This window comes from Panulirus ornatus, chromosome 68 (assembly GCF_036320965.1).
Source record: "Panulirus ornatus isolate Po-2019 chromosome 68, ASM3632096v1, whole genome shotgun sequence".
Lineage (NCBI taxonomy): Eukaryota > Metazoa > Arthropoda > Malacostraca > Decapoda > Palinuridae > Panulirus > Panulirus ornatus.
This window is the reverse complement of record NC_092291.1, coordinates 13,959,921-13,973,817: the sequence shown is the minus strand read 5'-3', so window position 1 is coordinate 13,973,817 and position 13,897 is coordinate 13,959,921. Positions and strand designations below refer to the sequence as shown.

General features: G+C 44.6%; 1 protein-coding gene across 3 annotated transcripts in view; it reads right to left on the bottom strand.

Annotated features, from left to right (window-relative positions):
• The window catches only part of LOC139747378 (uncharacterized), a 74,269-nt gene extending 61,986 nt beyond the window's left edge, over positions 1 to 12,283 (bottom strand). Inside the window, exons 1-2 of one of the 3 annotated variants that reach the window (XM_071659628.1) lie at positions 12,143 to 12,283; positions 10,707 to 11,135 (exon numbers count right to left, since the gene is read on the bottom strand). The gene's annotated coding sequence lies outside the window, so the exon portion shown is untranslated. Of the gene's footprint in view, positions 1 to 10,706; positions 11,139 to 12,142 lie in introns of all 3 variants that reach the window. The other 2 variants (XM_071659629.1, XM_071659630.1) reach the window with 2 other exon arrangements.
• Positions 12,284 to 13,897: the final 1,614 nt, after the last annotated feature.

Below are 13,897 nucleotides of genomic sequence, written 5' to 3'. Positions count from 1 at the left end.
GCGTTCAGCTAATCTTCCTCGTGGACCACAGACATATAGACATATATGTGGTCCCCCAGTTAAGTATCCTTAACACCTAAAGGTGTAAAAGATTGTTCAGTTAGTAGATTTTCAGTTTTACACAGACGACCTTCATGACCCCCAGGCAGTTGCTGAGAGGCCTAAAGAACCAAGGAACCAAACCAACCATTTCCTCATCCTCCTCAGGTCTGTGGTTTCCGACCAGTAAATGTGCAGGGTGACCTGATCATAATTTCGTCCGCGATCTTGATTATTTTTTCCCTTATCACACAATCTTCTTTGAGCAGAACTCTCCATGTCCACACCTTTTGCCATCCCTTACCGCTGGGTCATTAGACCGCCTCTTAATATTAAAGTGCTCATACAATAAATACCAAATGGGTCGGGAATAAATAGGTTTTCTTGTTCATTGTGCTCCGATACAGTCTCGTATCGCAAGCGCTGATCGACAGCAGGGAATCTTTCAGCCATGACTGATGCTTTCGTGTGTCGATTATTCTTGTTCATTTGTGTCGACTTTCTTACGACAGTAATGAACGCCAAAGAATATGAATCATTCATCTTTTATTCTCTGAGTTCGTTATTATATTTCCAGTAACCAAGGGAGGGAACCGACTTGGAAAAATGAAGGGAATGATATAATATTCTACAATTATTTCCCACATTTCGTTTTATCATTGAAACAAACATCAAAAAAGTATATTTTTGGGAGAAAAGGTATTAGCTCAGGTGGTCTTTAGAGTTTTCTATGAACGAATAACCTGATAAAACATTAATTACAATAATTTGCTATTTTCATTAACCATGACAATTATCACTGATTAAGTAATTCGGTGGACGAGAGTTGTATAAGTGTTTAAGTATAGTGTTTAAGTACGTTAGCTCACGAGCTGTATAAGGTCTTCAATGAATGGATGAATAATCACTGAAACGTTATTCATAACGTGATACGTTTATCATCATTAATCATGATGAACATCATTACTGTCGCTTGGTGCCCATACTAAACTGTTGTCCACTACGTGAAGCCTAGGAGGGCAATAAGTTAGTTACGTGTGGGGAGACACAGACCTCCCCTTACACCGACTTTCCCATCAGGTCTTCCAAGGATTGTAAGGGTAATGTGCCTCTGGTGTTCTCTGAATTTCTTTTTTTTTTTAACTTTACTGCAAGTCACGGTGTCTGTTGATCTTTCATTCATTTTTCTTTAATGAAAACTATTTATGAAAGTCTGCAATTTTTGACATCTACGTGATGTGTACGTCCTTCCTGTTACTAACTGATGATGACGTATGTTGCAATGGGTGACTGTGTGTGTGTGTGTGTGTGTGTGTGTGTGTGTGTGTGTGTGTGTGTGTGTGACTTTCATTACTTGCATCTGTCGTTTAATTCTCACAATTTCCTCCAGTTTACTGTATTGACACACTCCTACTTCAGCTGGATTCATATCCTCGCTAAGATAAACACCTACTGTTATGGTACTCCTCACTTCTCCCGTGTTTCAATTCTTCATCTACGTCATTTCTTTATTTTCCCTTGTCCCAGCTTTCGCCAATCTTCCTTTCTGGTTTACTGTGAAAAAAAAAAATTTTCGTCGAATACATCAGTCGATGATTGCCTTCACTCTAGCCTGAATTTCGATATATCCCCACTTGCTTTGGAATGGAACGTTTCACTTCATCATCCCCTTTGACATCTCCGTCCGCAAGACACCTCTAGTGACCTGCTGTACTCCACAAAATACATCCTAGGCATTCAAAGCGCTGATAATGTTCTCCAGCCATTCAGTACACTCATTCAGAGCTTAAATTATCAACTTTTATTTCCAGTATTCCTCTATGATCACAGCTTCAATTCCCTGGTTAAATTCTGTTCGATTCTAAACTCCGTCATCCTTGTATCCTTCCTGTGATAGGCTTTTAGCCACATTAGTACCTTCAGTCGCTGTACTCCAGTCCTGGTATACCCCATCTCCTGCCTGTACAGCACCTTCCATCTATTACCTCATACCTCCAACTATTATCATTTCAGATCCCTCACACCAAAGATTCATCTCGTTTAGCCATTCACCTGATGTATATAGATCGATGTCAAGAAAGAAATGATGTGGCGGGCTTCCTCCCCGTAACGAGTCTACTGTTCCCTGTGAATTCCCCCAAAAGATCCCCTCTCTTTTTGACCCTCAAAACCTCACTGGTGTCTGTTGGAAATGTCTCGCGTTTTCTCGCGTATTTATACTACAATAGCCCTGGCTTCTTCAGCCCATTTTTGGGCATTCCACTACCTGACAATATCATGAACGAATTGTCTTTTCGGCGGTTCAACGTTCAATTCTTCTCTGTCACTAAACGAACTGAAGGATGGGACAGTGTTATCTGAAAAGTTCAAACGCTCTGAGGTGCTTCAGTGAAAGGCTTCCACATCAGGAAAAGACAGCTGTTACGATGGTGATGATTCTGTCAGTTTTAGTATAATCATGATAGTATAGATGACAACTTCATCTCAATTATCATCAGTATCACTGACATAATGATAATAATAATAACGATAATAATAATAATAATAATAACAATGATAATAATAATAATAATAATAATAATAATAATAATAATAATAATAATAATAATAATAATAATAATAATAAACGAGTACAGAGTGCCATGAGCAACGATTCCTGACGCTTTACAAAGAGGGGCCATCCCTCGTCTTGGGTTATCTGTGACATGGAATTCTCTGAGCGTTTGGGAGACGTATAGCACGGCTGGTGATCCTGACGTGCACTGCGGCCAGGGAATGAGCCTGACGCACGAGAAAAAAAAAGGTATCAGATCTCTTTATCTTTATATTTTTGAAGCGAAGCAAAGACTAACTAGGTAACATAAGTAATCACATCAAGGGATTCAATATTGTTAGTTCCGCCTGCAGGGATCACAGGAAAGGTTGTTAGGTAACGTTAAGTTAGGCTAGGTTAGGTTTTATGGGATGGGATTGAGTTTCTTGAGCAAATCAACATTTAAAGGTAAACAGAAACTTAATAATGCTGTTCAAAACCTTAAAACCTAACTTAGTTTATCTGAACGTAAGCGAACATTTCTTATTAAAGTGACGATAACTCGGATACGTCATACTTACTGTACTGAACCATTATTTTCAGTGATATAAAACGCGAAAAACTTAGGTTCAAGTGTTCTGTGGTACAATCACAAACTGAGCTTATTTCCAGGTTGGACTTCACGAACCTTACCTCGAAGGGCTGTAACATGAAAACAATAATGACAAGTGCACAATGTGGACTGTCATTAATTTCATTAAATTTATAAAAGAAACCAACTAACTGTACTTTGTGCATGGCTGTGCATTTCACACAGGGATAATGGACTTTGAGAAAACATCAGCTGTGGTCGTGTCAACAATGGCCGTGCGGACGCCAACACTTAAATGTTATCTTGTTCATTCATCCACCCTTTCCCCGCCACGTCAGTCCTTTTCTTTCAGACTTGCGTGTCTCTAGAATTTTCGGAATTATGACAACAACAAAAATGGAACTCCGCCAATCCACGGGGAAAATGTCATGGCTGAGACTAATGATAGGCAAACCCTTCACCTGGTGACGTGTGGGGCCATGGAAGCTGATGAATGACGTGTAACCCAGCACCTGGTGACGTGTGGGACCAGAAGGCTGATTGTATAATGTGTAGCCAGGACGTGTGGGGTCTGGGAGGCTGATGTACAATGACGTGTATCCCAGCACCTGGTGACGTGTGGGAACAGAGAGCCTAATGCAGCAAGAGTTGATAACATACATACAAGGCAAATCTAACAAACAAATACACTTTATGATGATTCTACAGATACTTGGCGTAAGGTTAGGGCACACTAAAGTCCTTCATCTGTTTCAGTTTAGGACATGGCCACCAGCGGTTTGCGGTCGTCACGTATTAAAACTCTGGTGGTGGTTTAAGTTTACGTCAAAGCCTCTCCTCAAGTGGTTTAAACTTGAGACTGTAAAACCTCTCCCTTGTCCTTCAGTGGCATCGACTTACGACATAAAAACCTTCAGTTGTGTGAACTTACAGACTTTAAAACCCCTCGGGCTTTTCGTGCTGTAAAGTCACACAAGTCTCGACCCTTGAAGCTAGTCATGCTGTAAGGTCACACCAGGTCACAACCCTTGAGGCTAGTTATGCTGTAAGGCCACATAAAGTCTCGATCCTTGAAGCTAGTTATGCTGTAAGGTCACACCAAGCCACAACCCTTGAAGCTAGTCATGCTGTAAGGTCACACCAAGTCTCGACCCTTGAAGCTAGTTATGCTTTAAGGTCACAGCAAAACACAACCTTCCAAGCTAGTCGTGTTGTATAGACAAATCATCTATTAAGCTATTTTTTTTCTTAGACTTACCTCACTCCTACATATATAACTATTTCTAGATAGTAGTATTGAACATCTCAAAGTGCCTTCCACACAAATTCTCTGAAGTGACTCAAATTTTGCCATTAACAACTTAAATAATCCCTCCTGCTATTTAGAGGGTAGAGCGATATCGTCACATACTGGCGATATGCAATGGTCAGATCCTTTTATAGAAAGGTGCTGAAGATAACTGGTGGTCAGATCCTTAACAGTGACTGCTGGTGATATCAAGTAGTCACACCATTAACGACCATCCACTGGCTATAGGTGTTTGTTGTGTGGCGTTACATGAAAACATCTCTATTTCTATAATATTTAATATAGTGTCTTACATTGATTTCAAGTATGTTTCTTAAGAAACTTCAAAGTTTCTTTTTCTTTTTTTCATTATTTTACAACAGAAGAGTTAACCATGACAGCCGGCAACCCTCATGTCACACGCTGGTCTAGAAAACACGATAAATCTCGCCACAATTATTCCTTATATATTCAGGTCACAGTAATATGATGCAGGAGCCTCAACGCAAGTGGCCAGGACAACCCCCAGGGACACAGGAGCCTCAACGCAAGTGGCCGGGACAACCCCCAGGGACACAGGAGCCTCAACGCAAGTGGCCAGGACAACCCCCAGGGACACAGGAGCCTCAACGCAAGTGGCCGGGACAACCCCCAGGGACACAGGAGCCTCAACGCAAGTGGCCGGGACAACCCCCAGGGACACAGGAGCCTCAACGCAAGTGGCCGGGACAACCCCCAGGGACACAGGAGCCTCAACGCAAGTGGCCGGGACAACCCCCAGGGACACAGGAGCCTCAACGCAAGTGGCCGGGACAACCCCCAGGGACACAGGAGCCTCAACGCAAGTGGCCGGGACTACCCCCAGGGACACAGGAGCCTCAACGCAAGTGGCCGGGACAACCCCCAGGGACACAGGAGCCTCAACGCAAGTGGCCGGGACAACCCCCAGGGACACAGGAGCCTCAACGCAAGTGGCCGGGACAACCCCCAGGGACACAGGAGCCTCAACGCAAGTGGCCGGGACAACCCCCAGGGACACAGGAGCCTCAACGCAAGTGGCCGGGACAACCCCCAGGGACACAGGAGCCTCAACGCAAGTGGCCGGGACAACCCCCAGGGACACAGGAGCCTCAACGCAAGTGGCCGGGACAACCCCCAGGGACACAGGAGCCTCAACGCAAGTGGCCAGGACAACCCCCAGGGACACAGGAGCCTCAACTCAAGTGGCCGGGACTACCCCCAGGGACACAGGAGCCTCAACGCAAGTGGCCAGGACTACCCCCAGGGACACAGGAGCCTCAACGCAAGTGGCCGGGACTACCCCCAGGGACACAGGAGCCTCAACGCAAGTGGCCAGGACTACCCCCAGGGACACAGGAGCCTCAACGCAAGTGGCCAGGACAACCCCAAGGGACACAGGAGCCTCAACGCAAGTGGCCGGGACTACCCACAGGGACACAGGAGCCTCAACTCAAGTGGCCGGGACTACCCCCAGGGACACAGGAGCCTCAACGCAAGTGGCCAGGACTACCCCCAGGGACACAGGAGCCTCAACGCAAGTGGCCGGGACTACCCCCAGGGACACAGGAGCCTCAACGCAAGTGGCCGGGACAACCCTCAGGGATACAGGAGCCTCAACGCAAGTGGCCAGGACAACCCCCAGGGACACAGGAGCCTCAACTCAAGTGGCCGGGACTACCCCCAGGGACACAGGAGCCTCAACTCAAGTGGCCGGGACTACCCACAGGGACACAGGAGCCTCAACGCAAGTGGCCGGGACAACCCCCAGGGACACAGGAGCCTCAACGCAAGTGGCCGGGACTACCCCCAGGGACACAGGAGCCTCAACGCAAGTGGCCGGGACAATCCAATTGGAAGCAGAACCCTCAACGCAAGTGGTATCCACTGTCCACTTGAAGCAGAGGCTTCTCAACGGACGTGGCCGTCACTACTACCCACTGCGAAGCAGGAACCCCAACGCAAGTGGATTAACTACCCACTTGGGACGGACAAGCCTTAACGCAAATGGTCGTCATTGCTGGCCAATACGACACAACAGCCACAGCAAAAGAAGTCGTTTTGAAATTACTTTTTTTTTTTCACTGTGGATGACCTGAAATAGTGTGGACTTTGGGTATATCAATAGGTTTATCTGTAGCAAGTAATGAAAATCAGACTTACAACTCTAGATAACCAAATGTGGATATATAGGAATATATGTATATATTCGAGAAATCTAACTAATAAAGTAAATCTTTGCGTTAGTTTACACTGTGAAGTGTGAAATTAATTCAAATTTTCACACAGCCTTGAAAGTACATTAAACACAAAATCAATAATCCTCATCAGTAAAATGATGACTGTAAATTGCATAAGCATATTTTTTTACAGCAAAAAAAAAAAAAAGAAACTAGTTTCAACTCATACAATAACGATGTGAAACATCTAGTACCCGACAGGCAACATCTGAGAAGATAACATTTTAAATACTTATTATGCAGAAATAATATATAAAAAAAAAAAAAAATCCATTTCTCTTTACTCCTTTACTGACAAGGTCTGCCAACGGAAAGATCTACCAACATCTGTTGTAATGGCGGCCACTCGCAATTTGTTGATTTAATCGATAAATTACGCTATGAGGAAGATTTAATTAACTGAGCATTTCACAGGCCACTTGTAATTTGTTGATCTGTCGATAGAATCTGGCACAAGTGTGATATTCATATTTGGGTGTTCTCAAGGGCATGAGCAATTTGTCATGACCTGCAAAGTCCGCCACCACCACCACCAAACTTGATTTAGTGTCTCCTGTCCAAGAAAATACCACTACTTGATTTTCCCCCCCTCACTGTATGGCGATTCACTGCTTTTGGCTGGAGACAATGTTATCATTTATCTTCGCATGTTTATTTAAAGGAGCACTTTGGCCTTGGAGGACAATTACCTTGGCTTCCCTGCATCAGATCCATATATAAATTTGAGTCATTCTCCCTCGGTTCTTCGCGATACTTATTTCCTTCTTTCTCTACACCAGACCAGAGAAGAATCAATCCTTTCCGAAAAATCTATACAACAAACCATAAATAATCTTCGTCGTTTCTAAGATCTAGGTTACTCCTCACACTTTGTTGTGTGGCGTTCAAGCAATCTTTAAAACCTGTGTCAACACAGGGGGTTCCATCAGTATCCTACCCACGTTCGTTATCTGTGGGTCAAGCGGTCTGTACGTATGTTAATACGAACCTCCCTGGTCTGGGACCGAGCCAAACTCGAGCCCCACCAGTCAGTATTCGGGCGCCGGTCCATCTGCTCACCTCAGTAATATCAGACCGGAATATCAAGTACTTCATCACCTGACAAATATGCAGCATCCTCCGCTTCAAATTATGAGAACACGGGTGGATATTAACGAATTAAAAAGAGCTGGCTTCTGGCCATCGCGAAAGGGTATGTGGAAATTACATAACGTAATGTTACGCTGTACCCCATCCATAGTGCGTGATAACGCTACTCACGTTCACATTTTTCGCTTCACGAGCTTCCACTGTACTGCAAAACGGACTTAGAAGAATACACTATTATCCCTAAATCTGTGAGAGGCATTTATAGATGAAATAATTAAAATACAAGATCCAAAAAGGGTCATTTCATATATATAATCGAGCGAGATAATAAGATCACGATGATGAAAAAAAAAAAGATAATATTCCCTTTGTGAGGAGATAGGAATAATACATTCCTCTGAGGATATCATAAATTCGTGAACACTGATACTGCACAAATTCATAGTTACTAAAAACCATTAAAGACTACATAGATGAGCCAAACTCTGATGCTTTACAGATAGGAGAATCCTATGGAAAACAAGTTAACATCAACCAGCTGAGGCGAACGGTCGGTTACTACCATGGCGCCGATGATTCCACTAGGCTTAAGGAAGGGGAAAAACGTGGATCGTGCAGCAAAAAAAAAAAATGTGAAAAAAAATTACCTTTACAGAACCTTTTATTTTTTTCATGGACTAGAGAGAGAGGAAAGGAATTTGAAGGAAAATGATCTAGGAGTGGAAGGTTAGCAAGAGAGGGTCGTCGGACAGGCTTGACCCATCTGCCTTTGTCCAGTTGCCCAAAGATTTTGCATGAATTTATCTTTCACTTAAGATGTATTTACCGCTGGAAACTTTCAATATATATATATATATATATATATATATATATATATATATATATATATATATATATATATATGTGTGTGTGTGTGTGTGTGTGTGAAAATTTTGTATCAACATACAGTATTTATAATCGAACTACGAACTACGACATGTATATATATAAGAAAAAATATTGAATAGCACATGAAGATCACGGGAAAATCCTTAGACAAATAGCCTAATGTAATTAAATATCAACGTACAAGTTGCAGGCCACAATGACGAAAGCAAAATGTACATATGTATTAGTTCCAGCGAAGCGACTTTATGAGTACAGTCATTACCAAAATATGAGCAACTTCGACTCATTATTCATAAAATTATGACCGAGCTTTTTCTCGTTACTTACTCATGAGAGAAACGGCCTAATGGCATATAAGGGAGCAATTGAAGACTCATTACTCATGACGGGACAACAAAAGAACAATTATTCAAATAAGTACCAAGTTAATGACTCACTTTCCATAAAAATATGTTTCGAGACTCACTTCACATACTTGAGAGCTTCATCACTCACAAAAGAACGACTTTATGAGTTAGTAAAGAGGGGAAATGACCATAATTCATTCCTCAAAAAAAAAAAAAAAAGAATCTCAGCATAAATTATATAAAAAAAATTATTGCATGACTTTATTCACGGAGAAACGATTATATAACTCATAAATAAACCAGTGCATGCCTCATTATTCACAGGGGAGCGACTCATGCCTCATTCCTCGTAAAGCAACGACTTTATGACTCATTACTCATCAAGGAAAGATCTAACCATGCCTCCAACACTCGGCTCTCAACAGGGTGTTATTCTCACCAAGCCAACATTTGTTTCTTATATCAAAATGTGAATCAATCTCACTACAAACAGTATAGGATGTAGTAAATCTACATAAATACTCTGAATAGAATATACGGCGGAATGGATGTGGGTAAAGGAAGCAAGAGGTTGAAATTCCTCTTTCTGAACAACTATTAAGAAAGAAGGATTTAGCCCTTTTGAGAACGAGGTGGTTGACAGTCCTGAAGATGGTACAACCCTTGAGCACGAAGACAGGTAACCTCTGGGGTCTGATATAGATGGCCTTAGCCACTGACCTGACCCTTACTGGTTATTTCAGAGGCTATACTGTCATACCCAAGGGTCGAACCCTCTTACTCAAGGGCTTGAAATGATTAATAAAATGCTCCAACCCTCTCCAATGATCTTTCTCAACACTATCATGATCCTGACGATACATATAGAGCCAGATCAGAGACTCTACAACCAGAATGAACCAAAAATGAAACACTAAACAATCACAAAATATGAAAAACACTTTTTACAATATTCATAAGAAATATATCCCATATCACCAGTGTGATTATCAATCAAGAAATACCATGATCGAAACATTTCATTGAAAAATATGTGAATTATCAGTCACTGTGGAAGAGAATGGCACAATATATTTCATGGCCATTAAATATTCTGGCTAATATTTCTTACTATCAATGAAAAAAAAATGTCTGTTTCCAATACAGTATTGAAAAATATGTGAAACTGCTTTCATGAAATATGAAACATGTGATACAAATCTATCATAAGTTAGTAACATATTAGGGGAATATGTCTACGATCAAGAATAGGAAAAAAATAATACATATACACCTGGTACAGAAAATAGAGATAACAAAATCGACCAATCCCTACCACATTTACCATTCAGTATATGGCTCATTTCAAATTAAATTATACAGAGATTATTCATGGGCAAAACTCTAGCCTAGGTCGACACTGGCAATGCAGCCTGGTGCTACCTAATGCCAATAAATGGTCTTGACACCTTACTAATGACTGCAAATTGGATGGCATGAACAAATGAACAAGACTTAAAACTCCTACGAGCCAGTTGTCCTTGTCGCTGAACCGACCATTTCCACGCATAACTCTATACACTGGTTTCCTACGTTCGAAATTAGTATAAATTATCATAAAAATCTTGGCTAACATATCTCTCCGTGGTCCTTAAGATGTCAACCCGTTGTATAACACAACTTGTCAGCTTACCTGTGCGGGTGAAGGCCGGATCCAACTAGTCCAGAAGTTCCGGGAGGCTCCGTGGAGCAGTTCGAGACACTCGATGAAGCAGTCGAGACACCAGGGGGACAGAAGTGCAGACCACTGAGTGAAGCAGCTCGAGAGAACCTTGAAGCAGTTCGAAATGCTAATCTGTATTCGAGGCAATATAATTTTCCACTTAACCTTCGAGACAATTTACGTAGTCCCTTGACCTTGGATCACCGGGTGGCCTTGGGGAGGGTAATCCTGCCTCTACTCAAGGGTTTTTAGGCCTAGTGTCCTGTCTCTTCACCAGTATGACCTCATCATGGCTCTGTCTTGCTCCGAATAATTGTCAATCGAATACCTCGTTCAGCTTCTTCCAATCTTTTTCACGTCTGGTTGAAATGTCGAGAGAGTCATGATCCGTATAATACACTGCTGGGATGGGGGGGTTGGGTTATCAAGTGAGAAAATAAAGTTCAAATTCTGGAACCATGATCAAACAAGTGGCACCTTAAGTGAAATGAATAACATGAACATGCTCAGCGAATCAGAACAGCAAACGTGAGCTTACGAGGAGAAATCCCTTGAGATATTACACGTTGATGCCGACCCACAAACACTGGTTTATGTGATCTGTCATCGTGATTAATGTCTTTCGCCCTGAGAACCATGACTTGAAATCTATCTCCTGTACTGTGAACTGTATACATTAACCATTTCTCCTCGAGAGTTGGTAAATTCACATGATGACTCCTCCCCCTCACTGTGGTCGATTTACGAGATGAATCGGTCTAGCGCTCTGAGCAGACTGGATACAAGCTACCATTACTGTAAACTAACAAGACCCATCTCTCCTCTCACGTCTTAGGATTTCAAAGGGAAAACACACTAAGCCTTCCAGCGAACTGACATGAGGGATTCTCTCCTGTGTCTTACGACCTCATGAGAAACCTACCCCTGCTACGGGAGGGTTAGGCCCCACCCTCACACACTATGATGAACGCCTCATTATCATGAGGGTGCGACACACACACACACACACACACACACACACACACACACACACACACGACCTTCACTACGATGGGTGGGTGTCGAACCCGCTCAACAACAACGGCGTGAAACGTCGATGAAGACGTGCTATACTGACCACCACCAACACCAGCACGACCCAGGGGGAGAAGACGACACACAGCGATACGGAATCACCTGCACTCTTAACAACCAACCCCTCACACGGTCGTGAACGAGCACCACACGGTATATATATACATAAATCTGTCTTGTCCTCAGCTCACCACACGCTGTAGCAAGAACTATAAGGGAGTCCTTAGGGAACACAAGCGGCGCGCAATATGATTCATCGTCTAACCTCTCACTCGGCTGCAACACAAATGAATCATGAGAAAAAAAGGGTTTGATTCACCCGGCCAGCCGACCTGTCTAGGGCTGAAATGAGAATCACTGGCTGTCTGGCTGCACGGGCCGCGTCTACTGCAGGAGGTGCGGGGAGGTGGTGAGCGGTGAGGCGGCCACCCGGGTCACACGACCACCAAGACACCCACAAGGCGACTGACGGGCCCAGAGCCGCGGGACGGTGGCAAGTGGCTATAGAAAACGAGATGCGGGGAGTCTGTGTGTCGCGTTGGCGGGCGACACACACACATACACACACACACACACACAACACTCGCTCTATGTCGGGGTGGGCCCAGTCCTGGCCAAGTTCTCTCTCCCTCTCTCTCTTTCCTGCCTTTATGAGAGTAGCGCCGCGGTTGATGCCTCGGTTCACGTTGACACTTGCGACATCTCTCAACCCGCGGATCGTTTCCGACCACAGCTGCTGCAGCAGAGGCAAAAGAAAATGGGGCTGGGTGCGGGGTAGGTTGCGTGCGAGGCATGGGAAGACACCTGTCATTTCGGCGATAGGCGGGCGAGCGGCGGCATTGTCGGACCGTCGTTGCGGGCGGCTCCTTCTGGGAACCTGCACGAGGGAGGAGGGGGATGTGCTGGGGTCTCGGGGGAGAGAGGGAGGGAGGAGAAGACACAGAAGGGGAGGGAGGCCTCGGCGGAGACCAATATCCGCGGAGGAAATTGCCGCTGACGAAGACACCGACGGGTAAAAATGGGGAGAGGATATCTGGTCGGACCCGCGGGGACCTGAGCTACAGTGAAGGGGACGTCCCGTACCCGCCCGCTGTGCACGCCTGCACGCTGCGTGCACGCCGGGACTTAACACGCTGTGTGCACATGCACCAGAAACCCCCGTGCACGTCCTAACCTTGCATGCCGTGCACGTCCGTACCATCGGAGTGCAGCACGGCCTTGCCCGTACGCTGCTTGTGCTGGTGCACGGTCGGACTTGCAGTGTCACCAGCCCACCCCATCTCCCTCACCCTCCACCCTACACCACTCTACATCGTCACTCCGGCTTGGGACCCTGAGGCACACATGGGCTGGTAGGTACATAGGGCGGGGGAGGTGCATGGGCTCGGAGGTACGTGAAGTGGGGAGGTACATGAAGTGGGGAGGTGCATGGGCTTGGAGGTACATGAAGTGAGGAGGTACATGGGGCGGGGGAGATCGTGGTGAGGTTCATGAGGTGGGGAAGGTATATATGGTGGTTGGGTTAGGTGGGAAGAAGGGATAAGCTACCCAAATGGTGCATCTACCTAACTGGGGAAATGATCTACCCAGCTGGGTAACCTCCCCAGCTGGGTAACCTCCCCAGCTGATTCCACATATGATACTGTGGTCTGGAAGACATGTTGGGGACTCTCTCTCTCTCTCTCTCTCTCTCTCTCTCTCTCTCTCTCTCTCTCTCTCTCTCTCTCTCTCTCTCTCTCTCTCTCTCTCTCACACACACACACACACACACACACACACCCTACTCCGTATCTCCTCCTGTCCAAGATTCTATATTTTTTCTGTCCCTACTTGTACAGATATATATATGTGTATTTCTCTCGTTCTCTCTTTTCCTATTTTGTGTCTGTCTCATACCCAGCTCTCTCTCTCTCTCTCTCTCTCTCTCTCTCTCTCTCTCTCTCTCTCTCTCTCTCTCTCTCTCTCTCTCTCACACACACACACACACACACACCATAATTTCAATGCCATCTGTCAATTTGCATAGCCTAAGTACCAGTCGTAAAGGTGGTACACGACGGGGCGCTCACTCCTGCCCCAGCCGGGGA